At 35.6% G+C, this 20,821-nt stretch overlaps 1 pseudogene; it reads right to left on the bottom strand.

Annotated features, from left to right (window-relative positions):
• Positions 1-13,447: 13,447 nt before the first annotated feature.
• Positions 13,448-20,821, bottom strand: part of LOC136154688 (actin-related protein T2-like) — a 62,141-nt pseudogene continuing 54,767 nt past the window's right edge.

The following is a 20,821-nucleotide window of genomic DNA, read 5'->3' as shown; positions in this document are numbered from 1 at the left end:
ACATATTATAATTCAATTATATGACATTAGTTAAATGAAGAAGGGGATGTTATTATGTTGTTGCTATGTTGTTGTTCTTTAGTTGCCAAGTCATGTCTAACTCTTTGGAACCCCATGCTCCTCTTTGGAGCTCCTGCCAGGCTCCTCTGTCCATGGGATTTCCCAGGGAATAATACTGGAGTGGGTTGCCATTTCCTTCTCCAGGGGATCTTCCCGACCCAGGGCTTGAACCCATGTATCCTGGATTCGTAGACCGATTCTTTACTGCTGAGCCACCAGGGAAGCTCCACTAATAGCTATAAGATTTATTTATTTGTAAAATGATGAAATAATCTGGGATTAATGGTGATGGATGCACAATTATATAACTGTAGTAAAAAAAAAAAAAAGTATGTTACCAAAACTGGGTCCTTTATTCCTGGTGATCTTTCTTGGTCTGATAATATTTAACAGATATAATTCTTTACTGTATAGTCTAACTTCTGCTTCATGATACACAAATATACACATATGTATTTACATATTCTCAAATACACACATATATAAAATACATCTTTATGACACAGTTCATTATTTTTTTCATATAATGACTTAAATACTTCTTTTTCATAGAGTATATCTTCATCACTCAGTATAACAGAGTAAGCTCTATGATTTATCTTCCATGGTACTTATCACCACAGGGTAACCAACTCTATAATTTGCCTGAAACTTTCTGAGTTTTGCTGAAAAGCCTCATATACAGGGAATCCCCTCAGCCCCAGGAAATCCAGGACAATTGATCACCATACAACCTACAATTTTGTTTATTAGTCTTTCTTTCCTCTATTACATAACCTCTAAGAGAATAGGGACTTGATCTGTTTTCTTGACTTCTATATCCCATACTTCAAAATATTTGCACATTATTAGGTTATATTCATTCCTTGAAATTGTCTTATTTTTTATACTTATCTAAGTCATATCATATTCAAATCCTATTTTTATGTTTTATTTAAACTTGATTTTTAAGATAATAAAATAATATACATCAAAACAATATATTAATTCTTCCTCTTCAGCAATGCTCTCTTGCCATATATACTGATTTCCACTAGCTGTAATCATTGATAAATTATAGAAGTAGTAGCATGATTATATACACCTGTAGATAAAATTTTATTAGCTCTTCATTATATACTGAAATGAGAATTTTCTCTTTATTCATGCAAAAATATGCCTTGTGTTCTAACTAGGTGCCAGACATTTGTCTAGATATAGTGAGTACAATGATCATCTTATAATTTAATAGGATAAAGATTCACATGGAAGACTTTCTCAGAATAATGACAATAGATACTGTTAGTGGCCTTCCCATATCTGCTTAGTTGTTAATTTCCCAGCTCAAAGCAAATGAAGTAAATGAAGGGAAAAAGTGGAAGTAGATGAGGTTAAAAAAAAAGAGCTATAAAAGGACGGCTCTCACATGGTCTTGTGGAACATGATAAGGATTATAGATTTCATCCTAAGTGTAATAGGAAATTACTAGAGCATTTTAGAAAGGTGGAAATATATAATCCAACTTAGAGTCAGTTTGTACTAAGAGAGCAAAGGCATTAATAGAGGGTAAAGACACCAGAGAAATTTGATAGAAATCTTGTACAATCCAGTCTAGAAATAAGGGGGATGAGTTAAAGAAAATTAGTATATAATACTATCAGAACTTCTAGGACTTGATGATAATTTGGATGTAAAAGGTGAGATAAAGGAGGTAATGAGAATAACTTGCTAATTTGATGCTTAAGCAACTGGAGAGATGGATGAATCATTACTGATGTAGGAAATATTAGGGGATTATTAAAACTAAGCTAGAGCTTGAGAATCTGGGTACACGATATTTGCTATTTTGAGACTTCAATATAATAATATGAAATAGTTGTATATGCAAATCTGGAACTCTGAAGATACCTTGACTTGAGGTAAAATGTCATGAAGTAAAGTGAAAGTGTTAGTCACTCAGTCATGTCCAACTCTTTGTGACCCCATGGACTATAGCCCACCAGGCTCCTCTGTCCATGGGATTTCCCAGGCTATAATACTGAAGTGGGTTGCCATTCCCTTCTCCAGGGTTTCTTCCTGACCTAGGGACTGATCTCCAACATTTCAGGCAGAATCTTTACCGTCTGAGCCACTAGGGAAGCCCCAAATTTCATAGTCTATAGCATATAAGTTGCATTTAAAGCCAGATGAATGGATAAGATCAATCAAGTAGATGCTGTAGACAGTAAGAGGGTGTTGATCCTTCCTATACTTGGATTGTTTTTTAGAATAGAGAGAGGAGAAGTAGGGGAAAAATTAATGTAATAGAAGCAATTAAGATGTTATTTCAACAAAGAAAATATGTTCTGCTCATGATGGGATAATAGGTCCAAACTTGACTCCCTTTCCCCATTCACTTTGAACAACTATGCAAGTGGACAAAATATGAGACAACTATTTTCAGGAATTGGAAATATGTATCACTGAACTGACATCCCCGAGATTAAATAATTAACATAACCACACTGACTTGCAGTAAAACCTCATGTGGTCTAACAAATGTGAACAGAGAAGAAAGACAGTATGTGCATATGTGTGTGTGTGTGTGTGTGTGTGTGTGTGTATACTTTTTGGTCTCACCTCTGCTATGTAAAGAGCTTTAAAATAATCGCTCCAGTCCTTGAAACAAGAAAAAAAAAATAAAACAAACTGAAAATAAGTGAGTGTTCTTGACCCTATCAAAGATATGAGTTTGCAGGACAAACCATCACTACAAATCTGGAGAAACAGAAATATCCAGAGAGTTGCAACTGACATCTGCTTACCTGAGGCAGAAGCTACAGGAGGTATACACTTTTTGGAACACCTAAGTGGTCACTTTTACAGATTGTTGAAGGCTCAATGTAAATTATCATGAAAAAAAAGTTTAAATTGCAGTTGTTAGGGCCTTAAGGGACTCTCAAGTTTTAGTGGGTTTTACTTCAAGGAATATCACCAGCTTCTCACAGTAATGATCTAAGAAAGATTTCCCTCTCTTGTATCTGGTAGAGGGATGGAAATAAAAATCCTTGTAAAATATTTCATAAAACTTTTTTTTTAAAGCAAAGAACAACTCTACAGGGAAAAAACCTTATTCCAAAGGAGGGAAGACCATTATTCCCACCTCATTTTTCTCTAGTTTCTTGTCTCATCAAAGTGGGGAGAGTCATACCTCTGAAGACACACTTGTGAGATTCACAGTCCAGAGACATGCCCACTAAAACCTGAGATTTAGCATATGATAATGGAAAGCTTCCCTCCTCCACATCTTCTCACTGCACCAATAGGCTGGAGTATATTATAGTGGGTTAGAGATCAAAGATCTACTAGATGCAAATGCCCTAATAAGAGAAGTCCTCAGGGTAGCTAAAAATCATGAGAGGAGACAAAAACAGGAACCCAAGAGGAATTTAAATTCTCTGTCATCTACAGATACAGCAAGTATCAAACATAATTTAGCTCCTAACCATATTAACAAAAATCTTTGCAATAAAGGCTATTCACCTCAGCTCCTACTATTGATATGTATGGCTTTCAACAAGAACATTACAAGCCATAACAAAAGGAAGAGAAAGCACAACATATCTGAAGAGACAAAGCAAATAGGAGAACCAACTCAGATATAATACAGACCTGGTAATTATTAGAAAGAAGATTTAAAAGAATTATGATTATTATGTTAAAATGCTAATTAAAAATAGGCAACAGGCAAGAACAGATGAAAGATGAAAGCAAAGAGAAGGAAGCTCTTAGAAATAATAAAAATCAATGCTATAAATGAAAATATTGTAACAGTAATGTAAGCAAAAATGGCAGGTAACAGATTTCAAGTACCTATCTCACCACAGAAACACTGAAAACAAATGAGCAAAAACTGTCAGAATCAATTTTGTTGAAACACTGAACCAGCCCAGGTTGGATGCATGAGACAAGTGCTCAGGGCTGGTGCACTGGGAAGACCCAGAGGGATGGGAGGGGGAGGGAGGTGGGAGGGGGGATCGGGGTTGGGAACACATGTAGATCCATGGCTGATTCATGTCAATGTATGGCAAAAACCACTACAATATTGTAAAGTAATCAGCCTCCAACTAATAAAAATAAATGAAAAATAATTAAAAAATAAAACTGGGGAAAAAAAAGAAACACTGAAAAACAGTCAAAGGATTACATCTTCCAAACAGACACTGAATCAAGTTAAAGGTGTCTTGAAGTGAGCAGTAAAGCTTTGTGTTAATTTAGCCTTGCCCAATCCTACTCCTGGTGTGGAACTTGTCTTGAAGGTGGTGGTTTATATTCCCAGGAAAGGTTACCTGTTTCATGAGGTACCAGAGTAGACCTTGTTTTCAAGTAATTGTGTTTTCTACTTCACCTATTTGTGGTTTTCCTCAAGGAGTGATACAAGATGCTTGCTTTTGTTTCACCTAAGTCAAAACATTCTCATGGCAGAAAATTAGCTAAGCAGAGTATGTTCATCAAAAATAGTGAAAAGGAGATTTTAAAAAAGCCAGTGATGTCTGGAGCATGATATTAGAGTTGAGACAAGCAACAGATACACCAAAACTCTTGGTAGAAAAACTGAGGAGAAAGTCACTTCGGGGAATAAGGGCTTGAAAGCTACTGATATAACAAAGTATCTAGAAAGTCATACATATACTCATGGCAAGGCACACATCAAAAAGAACTGAGAAGACCCTAAACTTTAACCTCTAGCTTTTTTTGAGGATCACCACGAGCCAGAAGGGAATACTAAGGTAGAATTGTAATGAACTTGGCTATGTATTGGGGCTTTGCTTCAGAGATTGAAAAGCATTTTCAAGATACTTTCTTTTTGTTGACTTCATATATTTAAAGAATTCTTTACCATACCACTAACTGACTATAGTTAAAGGAACAGAGACTTCAGAGAACGTATACAATAAAGAATATAGTTTTTTTTTTAAAAAGTAGTCGAGAAAAGCCACTATAAAATTAAGTATTGGAAAAGACCCTCATGCTGGGAAAGGCAGGAGAAGAAGGGGATAACAGAGGATGAGCTAGTAGGATGGCATCACCAATTCAATGGACAAGAATTTGAGCAAACTCCAAGAGTCAGTGAAGGACAGGGAAACCTGATGTGCTGCTGTGCATGTGGTTGCAAAGAGTCAGACACAACTGAGCAACTGAATAACAACCACCACCTACAGCAAGGAAATAAAATAGTCCAGAGGAGGAGGGAGTATCTGATTTTCAGGATTACTACATTACAGTTTTCAAATTTCCTGCTTGTGAACAAAAATTTATGAGGCATGCAAAGAAATGAGAATGTATGTCTCATTGAGAGAAGAAATTAAGAGCAACTGTGCATATGAAACACAGACACTGGAATTACTAGACAAAACCTTTAATAAACACTTTTATGCTAGAACAAAAGAAAATCATGGATGAAGTAAAAGAAATTAGCAAAATAATGTGTCAGCAAACAGAGAATGTAAACAAAGGTAAAATTCAAACTTAATGAAACTTTGGCAATGAAAGTTAAAATATCGGAATTTTAAAAAAGTCAATAAATGGCTTAACAGCATATTTGATAATGAAGGGAAAAAAGAATCAGTGAACACGCAGTTAGGTTAATTTAAATTGTCCAGTTAGACAACCAAACAGAAAAAAAAGGGGGGGGGGCAGTATATGACAGGAAAGAGGGTCAGAAAAGCTTTTTGAGGAAATAATGACCAAAATCTTCCAAATATGATAAAATTACCTGGTGGCTCAGTGGTAAAGAATCTGCCTGCCAATGCAGGAGAAATAGGTTTGATTCCTGTGTCCGAAAGATCCCCTGGAGAAGGAAATGACAACCCACTCCAGTACTCTTGCCTGGGAAATCCCATAGTCAGAGGAGCCTGGCAGGCCACAGTCCATGGGGTTGCAAAAGAGACAGGCAAGACTTAGCAACTGAACAACGACAAACATACATTTGAGAAGTTTTGTGAACTCCATGTAAGATAAATTCAGAGGTTCACAACAAGATACATTATAATCAAACTGCTGACAGTCAAAAAGCAGAACAAACATTGTTCTCAAATTCACCTGGGATATTCTACTGGACCACATATTAGGCAAAAAATAATGACTCTGATTAAATTTTAGAGTTTGAAATCATATAAAGTGTTCTTTCCAGAAACAGTAGAACAAAACAAAAATATCAATAAAGAATGAAAGCTTGAAAATTCACAAATCCATGTTTTAGCAATGACTTTCAGAAGCGACACCAAAGACAAGATTCACAAAAAAAAAAAAAATAATTAAAGCTGGGCTTCATTAATGTTAAAACTTCTATTCTGTGAAAGACAATATCAAGAGAATGAGAAGACATACCACAGATAGGTAGAAAATATTTGCAAAAAAACATATCTGATAATGACTATTACCCAAGATGTGCAAATAACTTAGCAATAAGAAAACAAACAACTAAATTTAAAAATGGGCAAAAACCTGAGAGACACACCTGATCAAATATATATAGATGCCAGATGACCATATGAAATGATGCTCCCTATATAAGTCATCCAGAATGTACACATTAAAGCAACAATGAGATACTCCTGCATGCCTATCAGAAGGGCCAAAATAAAAATACTGACAAGGTCAAATCTGGCGAGAACATGGACCAACAGAACTCTCATTTGTTACTTGTACAAATGCAAAATATTAGATTTTTACAAAATCAACATATTCTTAGCATAATATCCAGCAATCTCACTCTCCAGTATTTACCTAAAGGAGTAGATAACTTACGACCACACAAAAGCCTGCACATGAATGTTTACAAAAGTTTAATTCATAACAGCCTAAACATATGAGCAATCAAGATATATTTCAGCAGGTGAATGGATAAGCTGTGCTATACTCAGAAAATGAAGTAGTATTTAGTGCTAAAAAAGAAATGAGTTCTCAACCAATGAAAAGACATGAAGAAAATAAATGCACATTACTAACTGGAAGAAGTAATTTGAAAAGATTTCATTGTATATGATTCCAAATATACAACACTCTAAAAAAGGCAAACTATGAAGGAAGTAAAAAGACTAGAAGTTCCCAGGAGTTAGTGGGGGTGGAGGAATGAAAAGACAGATCATAGAAATTTTTAGGGCACTGAAAATATTCTGTGTGACATTAAAATGGTTGATACTTATCTATATACTTGTCAAAATTCATAGAATGTACACTGAGTGAAACTTTATGTAAATTATGGACTTTGACAGACAATAACATTTCAATGTAGGTTCACTGATTATAGCAAATACACCATTGTTGTTCAGAGTATCAATAGTTGGAGAGGTTGTGTGTGAGTGAAGTTTGGGTGACAGGGAATATATGAAAACTCTCTTTAATTTCCACTTATTTTGCTATGAACATAAAATTGCTCTAAAATACTTTATTAATTCAAAAAAATCCAACAAAATATCCATGAAACATATGGTTTCATTGTTGAATTTCTATCAGACATTTAATAAGAAATTAACACCAATTTTACTCATACTCTTCCAAAAACAGATGAGTAAGGAACACTTGCTAATTTAATTTAGAGGCCAATATTTTCATAGAAGTTGAAGAACTTATGTTTTATAGTCTTTCACAAAACTACAGTAATCAAAACAGTATGGTACTGGCATAGAAATAGACATACAAAACAATGGAATGCAAGAGGAAATCTAGAAATAAAGTCATATATCTATGGTTAATTGATTTCCAATAATGGTTCAAAGTCCATAGAATTTTATATTTCAATACGCTTAATGATTTAAATATTGATGTACATTTAAAAAAAATACTTAGGAGACTATGGGACTTCAGAATGCAACAAAGCAATCTCTTACAAATGTATGAAACAACCTAAATATAGAAGATGGAGAAAATGTTTTTGAAGGACAGGGAAGCCTGGCATGCTGCAGACCATGGGGTTGCAAAGAGTCAGACAGTGAGTCTCTTATAGACAGCATATAGTTAGGCCTTATTTTCTTTTAATTATTTCAGCCATTCTATGCCTTTGATTGGAGAATTCAAAAATTTACATTTAAAGAAATTATTGATATATAAGAACTTAATCACACTACCTTATAAATTATAATATATAGTTGTATATAATTAAACTTATACTTATCTATAACTTAAAATGTAACAGATTTGTATATTACATATATTTGGTGTTTTTCCCATTTTTGTCTACCTTTTTACCACTTTGGTTTAGGTGATTTAAACTCTTTTCAGTACTCAATTTTACTTTTTATGTTGGCTTATGCCTCTATTTTCCAGCATTTTTGTTAGTTTATCCTGGGATTAAAATGTGTATTCTTATCTTAACACAGCATCCTCAGTAGTAATTGTGACAGGGAGTTTTTCAGGCTGGTGGACAGTTACATCATTTGGAACTTTAGATCTACATGAAGGACTTAAAAACACCAGAAATGTTGGAAACTAAACGATAGGAAAACAACCAGTGGAGTAAATGGGACTATACTAATACAAGGATTTTAACTTTTATATGAAGTGGTAGAATATTAATACTGAGGATGTGTTTTTATGACACACAGTGGCTCAAAGTAAAGGGATGCAAAAAATAATCAAAGTAAATAGAAACAAAAGGACAGCAAGGGTAGCTATATTTATGTCAGTCAAAATAGACCTCAAGTCAAAAATTAAAACAAGAGAAAAAATGATCATTATATTACGGTAAAGGGGTAGATTCACAAAGGGGATATAATAGTTGTAAATACGTGTGTACTCAGTGTTAATAAATATATTCAATATATTAAAAAATACTAATAGAAATGGAGTAATAGAAAAATAATACAGTAATAGTAGGGGACTTAAATACCCCTTTCAACAATGAATAGATCATTCAGACATAAAATTAGTAAGGAAACACTGAACTTCAATTATACTTTAGAATATTCTATCCGTAGAACCGGCGCCAACCTGCTTGTCTTGTGAAACATATCTTAGGGTGATTGGCTACAGAATCCAGGGACACTGAGTCTCATGCCAATTTGTTGATTGGCAGGGCCAAATCCCTGCAAGTCCAAAGGATCCTAGGATTATTGCCAGACTACTGGTGGGCAGGTAAGACCCTGGCAGTAATAGGCTGGAGGGAAGACTCCAAAATGGTACTTTATAGCACCAGCGTCTTTGACACTGTCTATGAAAGAATAAACTTTCATAGTGGCTTTCCTGGTAGCTCAGGGGGTAAAGAATCTTCCTGCAATGGGGAATATCCAGGTTCAATCCCTGGGTTGGGAAGATCCCCTGGAGAAGAGAATGGCAACTCACTCCAGCATTCTTGCCTGGGAAATCCCATGGACAGAGGAGCCTGGCGGGCTACACTCCATGGGGTCACAGAGTCAGCCACAGCTAAGTGACTAATACTAACTAAACTTTGATAAATGGCAGCTACCAGTGTTTGTACCACATGGGGAGTTCCAGTTGGCTTCCATATCTCCAGGAGGCTGTCCAAGGTCAACCAGTGGGTTTGACTCAGGCTCCATTCAAATTATAGTCTCTGATCTGGGACGTGGAGATTGAGATTTTGTCCATTCCCTTTAAGGTAGGACTCTGTATCCTATAGCCCCCTCACTCTCCCCAAAATAAGTCCTTCTGGCCTTCTAAAGCCAGGCAATGTAGGGGCTCACCTTTCCAGTGTACAACGCCTGGGCTGGAGAGCCCAGTGTGGGGCTTGGAATACTCACTTCTTAGGGAGAAACTTTGTGATTGTAATCATCCTCCCATTTGTGTATCACCAAGCCAGGGATATGGGTCAAGATTATACTGTGTCTCTATTCCTCCTACCTGACTTGTTTAGGTTCATTCCTTATATCTTTAGGTGTGGTAAATATTTTCTGCTAGTCTTCATGTCAGTCTCATTGATGGCTGCTCTATAAATAGTTGTGATGTTAGGAAGACTATGGTAGGAGGTGAAATCAGGGTCTTCCTATACCACCATCTTGGCTACCAAGTATTCCATATCACATTATTATTACTATTGATTATATGAGTATACTGTATACTATACACCTTCATGGATCACAGCCTTGTTATGACAAAGGGGCTTGTATAACTCAATGAGGCTATGAGTCATGCTGAGTAGGGTCACACAGTTGGATGGGTGGAGAGTTCTGTCAAAATGTAGTTCACTGAAGAAGGGAATGACAAACCACTCCAGTATTCTTGTCTTAAGAACCCCATGAACAGCATGAAAAGGCAAAAAGATATGACAGTGGAAGATGAACTCCCCAGGTTTGCAGGTGTCCAGTATGCCATTGGGGAAGAGTGGAGAAATGGCTCCAGAAAGAATGAACCAGCTGGGTCAAAGAGGAAACATTCCTTAGTCATGGATGTCTGGTGGTGAAAGTGAATTTTGATGCTATAAATAACAATTGCATAGGAACCTGGAATGTTAGGTCCATGAATCAAGGTAAATTGGACATGGTCAAGCAGGAGATGGCAAAAGTGAATATCAACATCTTAGGAATCAGTGGACTAAAATTGATTGGAATCGGTGAGTTTAATTCAGATGACCATATTTACCACTGTGGGCAAAAATCCCTTAGAAGAGATGAAGTAGGTTTAATATCAACAGAAGAGTCTGAAATGCAGTACTTGGGTGCAATATCAAAAATGACAGAATGATCTCATTTCATTTCCAAGACAAACCATTCAACATCACAGTAAGCCAAGTCTAGGCCCCAACCACTATTGCTGAAGAAGCTGAAGCTGATCAATTCTATGAAGACCTATAAGACCTTCTAAAACTAATACCAACAACAACAAAAATGATGTCGTTTTCATCATAGGGGACTGGAATGTGAAAGTAAGAAGTCAAGAGATACCTGGAAAAACAGGCAAGTTTTGCCTTGGAATACAAAATGAAGCAAGGCACAGACTCACAGAGTTTTGTTAAGAGAATGCACTGGTCATAGCAAACACCCTCTTCCAACAACACAGGAGATAATTCTACATATGGACATCACCAGATGGTTAACAATGTAATGAGTTTGAGTATATACTTTGCAGCCAAAGATGGAGAAGCTCTACACAGTCAGCAAAAACAACTGGGAGCTGACTGTGCCTCAGATCATGATCCCTTATTGCAAAATTCAGGTTTAAATTGAAGAAAGTAGGGAAAACCACTAGCCCATTCAGGTATGACCTAAATCAAATTTCTTATGATTATATAGTAGAGGTGCTGAATATATTCAAGGGATTAGATCTGGTAGAAACAGTGCCTAAAGAACTATGGATGGAGGTTCAGAACATTGTACAGGAAGTGGTGACCAAAACCATCACAAAGAAAAAGAAAGCAAAGAAAGCAAAATGGTGACTGAGGAGGCCTTACAAATAGCTGAGAAAAGAAGAGAAGTGAAAGATAAGGGAGAAAGGGAAAGATGTACCAACTAAAAGCAGAGTTCCAGAGAATAGCAAGGAGGGATAATAAAGCCTTCTTAAGTGAACAATGCAAAGAAATAGAGAAAAATAATAGAATGGGAAAGAGTAATGATCTCTTTGAGAAAATTGGAGATATCAAGGGAACATTTCATGCAAAGACAGGCACAATAAAGGACAGAAATGGTAGGGACCTAACAGAAGCAGAAGATATGAAGAAAAGGTTTCAAGAATACACAGAAAAACTATACAGAAAAGATGATAATTATCCTGGTAAAAATGATGGTGTGGTCTCTCATCTAGAGCCAGATATTCTGGAGTATGAAGTTAAGTGGACCTAAGGAAGCATTGCTATGAACAAAACCAGTGGAGGTGATGGAATTCCAGCTAAGCTTTCAAAATCTTAAGAGATAAGGCTGTTAAAGTGCTGCACTCAATATGCAGTAAATTTAGAAAACTCAGCTGTGGTCACAGGAGTGTTTTTAATCCCAATTCCCAAAAAGTACCATGCCAAATAACGTGCAAAGTACTGTAAAATTGTGCTTATTTCACTAGCAAAGTAACTCTCAAAATTCTTCAATCTAGGCTTCAAATGTATGTGAACCAAGAACTTCCAGATATACAAGCTGGATTTAGAAAAGTCAGAGGAACCAGAGATCAAATTGTCAATATTTGTTGGATTGTAGGGAAAGCACAGGAATTTCAAAAAACATCTATCTCTGCTTCACTGACTATGCTACAACCTTTGTGTGGATCACAATAAATTGGAAAATTCTTAAAAAGATGGGAATACCAGACCATCTTACCTTTATCCTGAGAAACCTGTACACAAGTCAAAAGAAAAATTATTTAGAACCAGACATAGAGCAATGGACTGGTTCCATATTGAGAAAGGAGTACATAAGACTGTATATTGTCACCCTGCATATTTAACTTATATGCAGAGTACATCTTGGAAAATGCTGGATAAATCACAAGCTGGAATCAAGATTTCCAAGAGAAATATCAACAACCTCAGATATGCAGATGATACCACTTTAATGGTAGAAAGAGAAGAGCTAAAGAGCCCCTTGGTGAAAGTGAAAGAGGAGATCAAAAGAGCTGGCTTAAAACTCTTAAAACTCAACATTCAAGAAAGGAAGATCATGGCAGCCAATCCCATCACTTCATGACAAATAGATGGGGAAAATGTGAAAACAGTGTCAGATTTCCTTTTCTTGGATTCCAAAATCAATGTGAACTGTGATTGCAGCCATGAAATTAAAAGACACTTGCTCCTTGGGATAACAGCTAAGACAAGACTAGACAGTGTATTGAAAAGCAGAGACATCACTTTGTCAACAAAGGTCCGTATAGCCAAAGCTATGATTTTTCCAGTAGTCATGTGTGGATGACTTCCCTGGTGTATGGCTTCTCTGGCGGCTCAAATAGTAAAGCGTCTGCCTGCAATGCAGGAGACCCAGGTTCGATCCCTGGGTTGGGAAGATCCCCTGGAGAAGGAAATGGCAATCTACTTCAGTATTCTTGACTGGAAAATCCCATGGATGGAGGAGCCTGGTGGGCTACAGTCCATGTGGTCGCAAAGAGTCGGACACGACTGAGCAGCTTCACTTTCACTTTCATGTATAGATGTGAGAGTTGGACTATAAAGAAGGCTAGTACCAAAGAATTGATGCTTTCAAACTGGTGCTGGAGAAGACTCTTGAGAGTCCCTTGGACAGCAAGGAGATCAAACCAAGCAATCCTAAAGGAAATCAACCCTGAATATTCACTGGAAGGACTAATGCTTAAGCTGAAGCTCCAATATTTTGGACACCTGATGCAAAGCGCCAAGTCACTGGAAAATATTCTGACACTGGTAAGGTTTGAGGGCAAGAGGACTCAATGGATATGAGTTTGAGCAAATTCCTGGAGATAGTGAAGGACAGGGAAGCCTGGCGTGCTGCAGTTCATGGAGTCACAAAGAGTCGGACATGACTTAGTGACTGAACAACAACAACAATGAACAAGTAAGGAGTCTGGTGAGGTGCTCTGTGATATTCTTCCCTGCTCTGTAGAGCTTGATGACAGCATGAGGCAGGGAGTAACCCTCAAAAATAGGGACAGTGCAAATGATCCCATCCCCACTGTCCACCACTAGGCCTGTGACAGAGGCAGAGGCATAGAGTGCTACAACCATGTGGTTGGACAGGTAGAAGGCAGGCACATTGAAGATCTCAAACTTCATTTCTGTTGTCTTCTCCTGAGTCTCCCTTGGATTCAAGGAGGGCTCAGTCATGATCACAGTCATTGAAAGGGTTTTACTCCCAGTTTCCACTCAAAATGTTACTTCCAGTGTTTCTTCATATCATTTCATCCCCTTACCAGTTCAAGTTCAATAGGGTAGTACAAATGCAAGGTTTCATATTTCCACAAGCCTTCTTCCCCTACAAAGTACTTTTTCTGATTATCTCTTATCAAAGAGATTTTAAATTTAGGGTGCCCCACCAGAGAGCTGAGGAGATAATGGCATCCAGTCTCTCCAGACTGGCCTACTTTGGAGAGTTCCAATCCATTGTCAAAAATTATAGGCTGGAATATCTAATACATATGGTTTGAACACGTCAACAGTATGCCTTTCAAACCTCAACAAAATAAAGAACACTTAGCCATTTGGTGAGACAATAGGCACTGCTTGGAATTAAAACAGCCACAGGATTTCCAAGTTCTCAAGTTATCACTCAGGTGGAGCTAGAAGGCTGTTGCCAGTGCATAGAGTCCTCAACCCATGAATCTTGTCCCCTTTCAGTCATCCCAGGGCTTGCTGAGGTGATTTCAGTGATAATTACCCACTGTGTAATAACCTAGCCTAGGTAACAATTGTCCTCAGAGAAAAATCACAGGGTATTTAAGCCTGGGGTCTCTGAGCCACAAACCTTCCCTGTTTGGTAAATAATGAAGCAGAGGAAGGCAAATTGTACCTATGAACAGCTTTGATAAGTCTGTGAACATGAAACAGAGACCTTGCTTTAGAACCAAGTGAAACTACCAAGCCATGGATTTGTCAAGATAACTGATTTCTCTGCTCCATTTAGTCACTGTTTCTGAAATGATTAAAATGTCTTTCCCTTGGGCATGGGAGAAACTAAGCACCAGATATAGGTCTATATCTCAGTGGGGATGCCTGCAACTCAGCTCCAATAGGTACTGAGTACATTTGTCTTTTTCTCCATCCTTACAATTATTTTTAAAACGTATTTATTAAAATAAATTTTACATCCCGTATAATTCACGCACTGAAAACATGGATACTAGAGGGGGAAGGAGCAATGGGATGAATTGGGAGATTGGGATTGACATATACACACTACTATGTATGAAACAGATAACTAATGAGAACCTACTATATAGCGCAGAGAACTCTACCAACATTCTGTGGTGATATAAAATGGAAAGGAAATACAAAAAAAGAAGGGATATATGTATATAAATAGATGATTCACTTTGCTGTACAGCAGAAACTAACACAACAATTTAAAGCAACTATACTCCAATAAAATTAATCAAAAATAAAATAGAAGAAAATGTATACCACAGTGTTTAGTATATTTGCTGATATGTACAAACATCACAGATAAAAATGTAGACTATTCTCATCACCTCAGAAAGAATGCCATACCCTTGGCCAACACCCTGTATTCAAACCATTCCCCCTCAACTGTAAGCAACTACTAATACATTTTCTGTCTTTATGAATTTGCCACTTTTGTACATTTCTTATAAATGGAAGCATAAACTTGCGGCTTTTTGTGCTTGGTGTCATTTATTTTACATATTGTTTTCAAGGTTCACCCATTGTTTGGATATAGCACATTTTGTTTATCCATTTGTTAGTTGATAGACATTTGGATTTTTCACACCTTGTAATTAATTAATATACTGCTAGAAACAATCTTGGCCATGTTTCTACAAAGACTTATGCTTTCATTTCCCTTGGTTATATAACTAGAAATGAAAAAGCTGAGTCACATGGTAAAACTGTCTTTAATCATTTCAGGAACTCTGAGTCTGTTTTTCAAAATATCAGGCATTTTACATTGCAAAGAGCAGTGTAGGAGAGTCACTAATATTTCATATGCTTGCTAACACTAATTAGTATCTGACATTTAAAATTCTAGGCATCATAGCAGGTGTGATGTGGCATCTCTGTTGTTGGGATTTCTATTCCTTTGATAACTAATGACATGAAATATTTTGTATGCTTATTGGCCACTAGTATATTTTCTTTGAAGAAGTATATATTCAGTTGCTTAGTCCATTTTAAGATAATTTTACATTTTAATTATTGAATAGTGACAGTTCTTTATAGATGCTAGATAGAAATATTTTATTAGATACATGATATTCAAATATTTCCCTATTCTGTGCACTATCTTTCCACTTTCTTGATAGTAACTTTTAAATCACAAGCATTTGTATGTTTGATGAACAAGAATTTATCTATCTTGTCTTTTGTTGATAGTACTATTTGAGTCATATCTAAGAATATATTGACAAATATAATTTCATGAAGATCTACCCATATGTTTTCTTGTGTTTTACAATTTTAAATCATATAGTTAGGTCCTAATTTATACTTATTTATTTTTTGTATATTGTGTGAGGTAAAATATGACTTCATTATTCTGTATGTTGCTATTCTGAATAAAATCACATATAAATAGAATTATATATTGTGACCAAGTGGAATTTATTCAACTGATGCACAGTTGGTTCAAAGTGGGGACATTAATCAGTACAGTAAATTATATTAATAGAATAAAGGACAAAAATCACATAATCATCTCAACAGACAGCAAAAAATGCATTTGTCAAAACCCAACTTCCTTCATGATAGAAACATTCAAAAACAAGTAATAGAAATGAACTCCTCAACCTCATAAAGGGCATCTATGAAAAAATTCACAGCTAAAATTATACTTAATAGTGACAGACTTATTCTTTGTCACATATTGGGAATAGAATGAGATGTTCATTCTCACTCTTCTTACTCAACATTATACTGTACACTGAACTAGAGCTACTAGTCAAGCAAATAAACTAAAAAATATCCAGATTAGCAAAGAAGTGAAATTTTAAGTATTTGCAGATAACGTGGTCTGGCATATAGAAAATACAAAGGACTCCGCTAAAAAATATCAGCAATGTTGTAGAATAAAAAAAAATAAAATATCATAGGCATAACCTCAGATATCTCTTGTGCTTTACTTAAAAAGGGCTTTTTAGAGGATACATCTTTGCTATAATCAATACATAATACATCAACAATATAATAAATGAAAAAAGCTTAAAGCTATCCCCCTAAGATCAGGAACAAAATAAAGATACCCACTCATACCAATTGCACTCAATATGATATTTGAAGTCCTAGTAATAGAAATTAGATAAGAAAAAGAAACAAAAGGCATTCAAATTGGAAAGGCAGAAGTAAAACTGTCACTATTTGCAGATGCCATAACACACTAAAAAACCCTAAAACCTCCACCAAAAATCTTTTAGAATCAATAAATGAATTCAGTAAAGTTGCTGAACATGAGATTAATATACAGAATGTCTTGCATTTCTATACACTGATAATAAACTATCAGAAAGGGAAATTAAAGAAAAAAATTTAATTTATAATTAAATCAAAATGAATAATATAACAACTAGAAATAAATTTAACCAAAAAGGTGAAAAATATCTACACTGAAAACTATAAGAAAATAATGAAAGAAATCAAAGAAGACACAAATGAAAATATATCTCATGTTCATGGATTGGAAGAATTAATATTGTTGGACTGTTCATACTGTTCAAAGCAATCTACAGATTTAATGCAATCCATGTCAAAATTCCAATGGCATTTTTCACAGAAGAACAAATAATCTGAAATTTGTATGGGATTAAAAAAAAGGTCTCAAATAGTCAAAACAATCTTGAGAAAGAAGAACTAAGCTATAGGTATCACAATCCCTGATTTTAAACTAAAATACAAAGCTATAGTAGTCAAAACAGTATGGTGATAGTATAAAAACAGGCATGCTGCAACCCATGGAGTTGCAAAGAGTCAGGCATAACTTAGCGACTGAACAATAACAATGATTTCCAACAAAAGATGAAGGACTATACCATTGGGAATGGATACTTCCTTCAACAAATTGTGTTGAGAATACTGATCAGCCACACACAAAAGAATGAAACTAGGCCACTGTCTTACACCATACACAAAAATTAACTAAAGTGGGTTATAGACTTTAATGTAATCTTAAAGTTGAAAAACTGTTTGAAGAAAATATAGGTGGTGAGCTTCTTTACATTGATTTGGCATTTAATTTTGCAGTTTGGCTCCCAAAGTAAAGGGAACAAAAGCAAAAGTAAGCAAGTGAAGGTACATCTAGCTAAAATGCTTCTGCATAACCAAGGAAGTCACCAATAAAATGAAAAGGTAATCTACTTAATTGGAGAAAATATTTACAAATTATATATCCATTAAGAGTTTAATATCTGAAAAATATAAAGAACTCAAAAAACTCAATAGGGGGAAAAATTTTTTAAAAATGGACAGAAATTCCTAAGATACTTTTCCAAATAAGACATACAGATGACCAACATTCACATGAAAAGATTTTCAACAAAACTAATTATTAGGGTACTGAAAATCAAAATCACAATAAGATATCACCTCAGACCTGTTAGAATAACTATTATCAAACTCAAGAAGTAACCGTTCTTGATAAAAATATATGAAAAGGAAATCTTCATACAACTCTTGGTGGGAATGTAAATTGGTGCAGCCACTATGGAAACAGAACAGAAATTCCTCAAAAAATTAAAATAGGTCTACTTATGATCTGTTTCACTTCTGCATATTTATTTAAAAATATAAAACCACTAATTGTAAAAGATATATGCACCTCAATGTTCACAACAGCATTATTTAAAATAGCCACCATATGGAATCATATGGAAGAAATATAAATGTCCATCAAAAGATGAGTGGATACAAATGTATATATACATATACAAATTCACATATACATTAGAATACTACATAGCTATATAAGAGAAGGAAATCTTGGATTTCCCTGGTGGTCCAGTGTTTGGGAATCCACCTGCCAATGCAGAGGACATAATCCCTGTTCTGGAAAGAATCCACATGCTATAGGTCAACAAAACCCATGCACCACAACTATTGAAGCCCATGCACTCTGGAGCCTGTGTACCACATCTAAGACCATATGCCACAACTTCTGAAGTCTGCACACCCTAGAACCTGTTAACAAGAAATAAAACAAGAGGAGCCACCACAAGGAGAAGCCCATGCACAGCAACTAGAGAGGAGTCCCACTTGCCACAACTAAAGAAAGTCAAAGTGCATCAACAAAGACCAAACACAGTCAAAAATAAATGTTTCCTTAAAGAAAAAAGGAAATATTAATATTTGCAACAATATGGATGGACTTTGAGGGTATTATGTTAAGTGAATAAGTCAGATAAATAAATACAAATACCTTGTAATTTCACTTATATGTGGAATCTGAACAACAAAACAAATTAACAAACAAAACATAACTCATACATATAGAGTACACACTGGTGATTGCTAGTGGATAAGAGAGTTGGGGATTGCCAAAATGGATGAGGAGAGTTAATTGTAGGATGGAAAATGGTAGCTAGATTTATTGTGGTGATCACTTTCTAGTATATACAAATATCCAATTAGGATGTTGTATACCTGAAACTAACAATGTTATACACCAGTTTTACCTCATCTAAAAAAATAAGATACTGCCAGATACTATAAGAATGGTAATAATGAAAAGAATGATAATAAATACTAGCAAGGATATGGAGAAATTGCTAGCTGGAATATAATTAATATATCCACTTTTGAAATACACGTGAAAGTTTCTTTAAAAATTACACAGAAATTCCATATGACTCAGTCATTCAATTTCAAAGTATATACCCAAGAGAAATGAGAATAGAAATTCACACAAAAACTTATTCATTGAATGTCTATAGCAGCATTACTCATAATAGCCTAAAGGTGGAAACAACCCAAATGTCTGTTACATGATAAATGGATAAAAGTGGTATATCCATACAATGGAGTATTATATATATATTCAATATATGTTCAAAATAATGAATTGCTGATATATGCTACAACACGGATGAACCTCAAAATAAGCTAAGTAAAATGCCTGTCACAAAAAAAATCACATAGTGTATAATTCCATTTATATGAAATATCCAACGCATGGAACTTTATAGAGAAAGAGTATATAAGCATTTTCCTAGAGTTTGGGACAATGAAGTATTGGTGTTAATGAGTAAAGGTTGTGGAATTTCTTCTTGGGGTGACAACAATGTTCTAAAATCTATTTTGGTGATGACTGATGGTTACTCAATTCCGTGAACACACTAAAATCCATTGAATTGCATACTTGAAATGGATGAATTTTATGGTATATGAACTATATCTCAATGTTTGTTTTTAATTTTATTTATTTATTTGGCTGTGCTGGGTATCAGTTAAGGCATGTGGTATCTTACTTGGGGAATGTGGGATCCAGTTTCCTGACCAAGGATTGAACCTGGGACCCCTGCACTGGGAGCTGAGTCCCAGCCACTGGAAGACCAGGGAAGTCCCTCAATGGTTGTGTGTGTATGTGTGTGTTTTAAATCTGTCCTCTAAAAGGGTTTCCCAGGTGGTACTAGTAGTAAAAGATTCACCTGCCAAAGCAGGAGACATCAGAGACATGGGTTCGATCCCTGAATCAGAAAGATCGCTTGGAGGGGGGCATAGCAACCTACTCCAGTATTCTTTCCTGGAGAATCCCTGGGCAGAGGAGCCTGACAGGGTATGGTCCGTAAGAGTTCGACACAACTGAAGCAACTTAGCACACATGCAGGTCCTTCAAAAATATCTTATGGTTCTTGTCATCAACTTATTATCCTAAGAGTTCTTCTTTCCTTCTCTACTACAAATCATTGGGGAGGAACCAAATTGATTGTAGCGAATGAGAATAGAGAATAAATAAATCAAGATTTGACGGTTTTCTCAGTAATATGGGTATTCACATTAACTTCACTGGAATGAAACACAATGCTATGTTTTTGTGAAGTCTGCAGCCAAGTCATTCTCCTACTAATCAAGCTCCTTATGTTTCTTGGCTTTAATTTTTTGGTCTTCAAAAAGAATTTAACTAGACTTCTATATTTTCATAACTTAATCATATGTGTTTTGGCTGTGTGTCTCTTTCCCTTTCTCAATCTAGCCATCATATTGTCCCTCCTGAAAAAAATAGTTGTCTCTGAGGCATAA

The sequence above is a fragment of the Muntiacus reevesi genome, chromosome X (assembly GCF_963930625.1).
Source record: "Muntiacus reevesi chromosome X, mMunRee1.1, whole genome shotgun sequence".
NCBI classification, from domain to species: domain Eukaryota; kingdom Metazoa; phylum Chordata; class Mammalia; order Artiodactyla; family Cervidae; genus Muntiacus; species Muntiacus reevesi.
The sequence above is the reverse complement of the archived record's forward strand: the minus strand, read 5'-3'. Positions and strand labels throughout refer to the sequence as shown.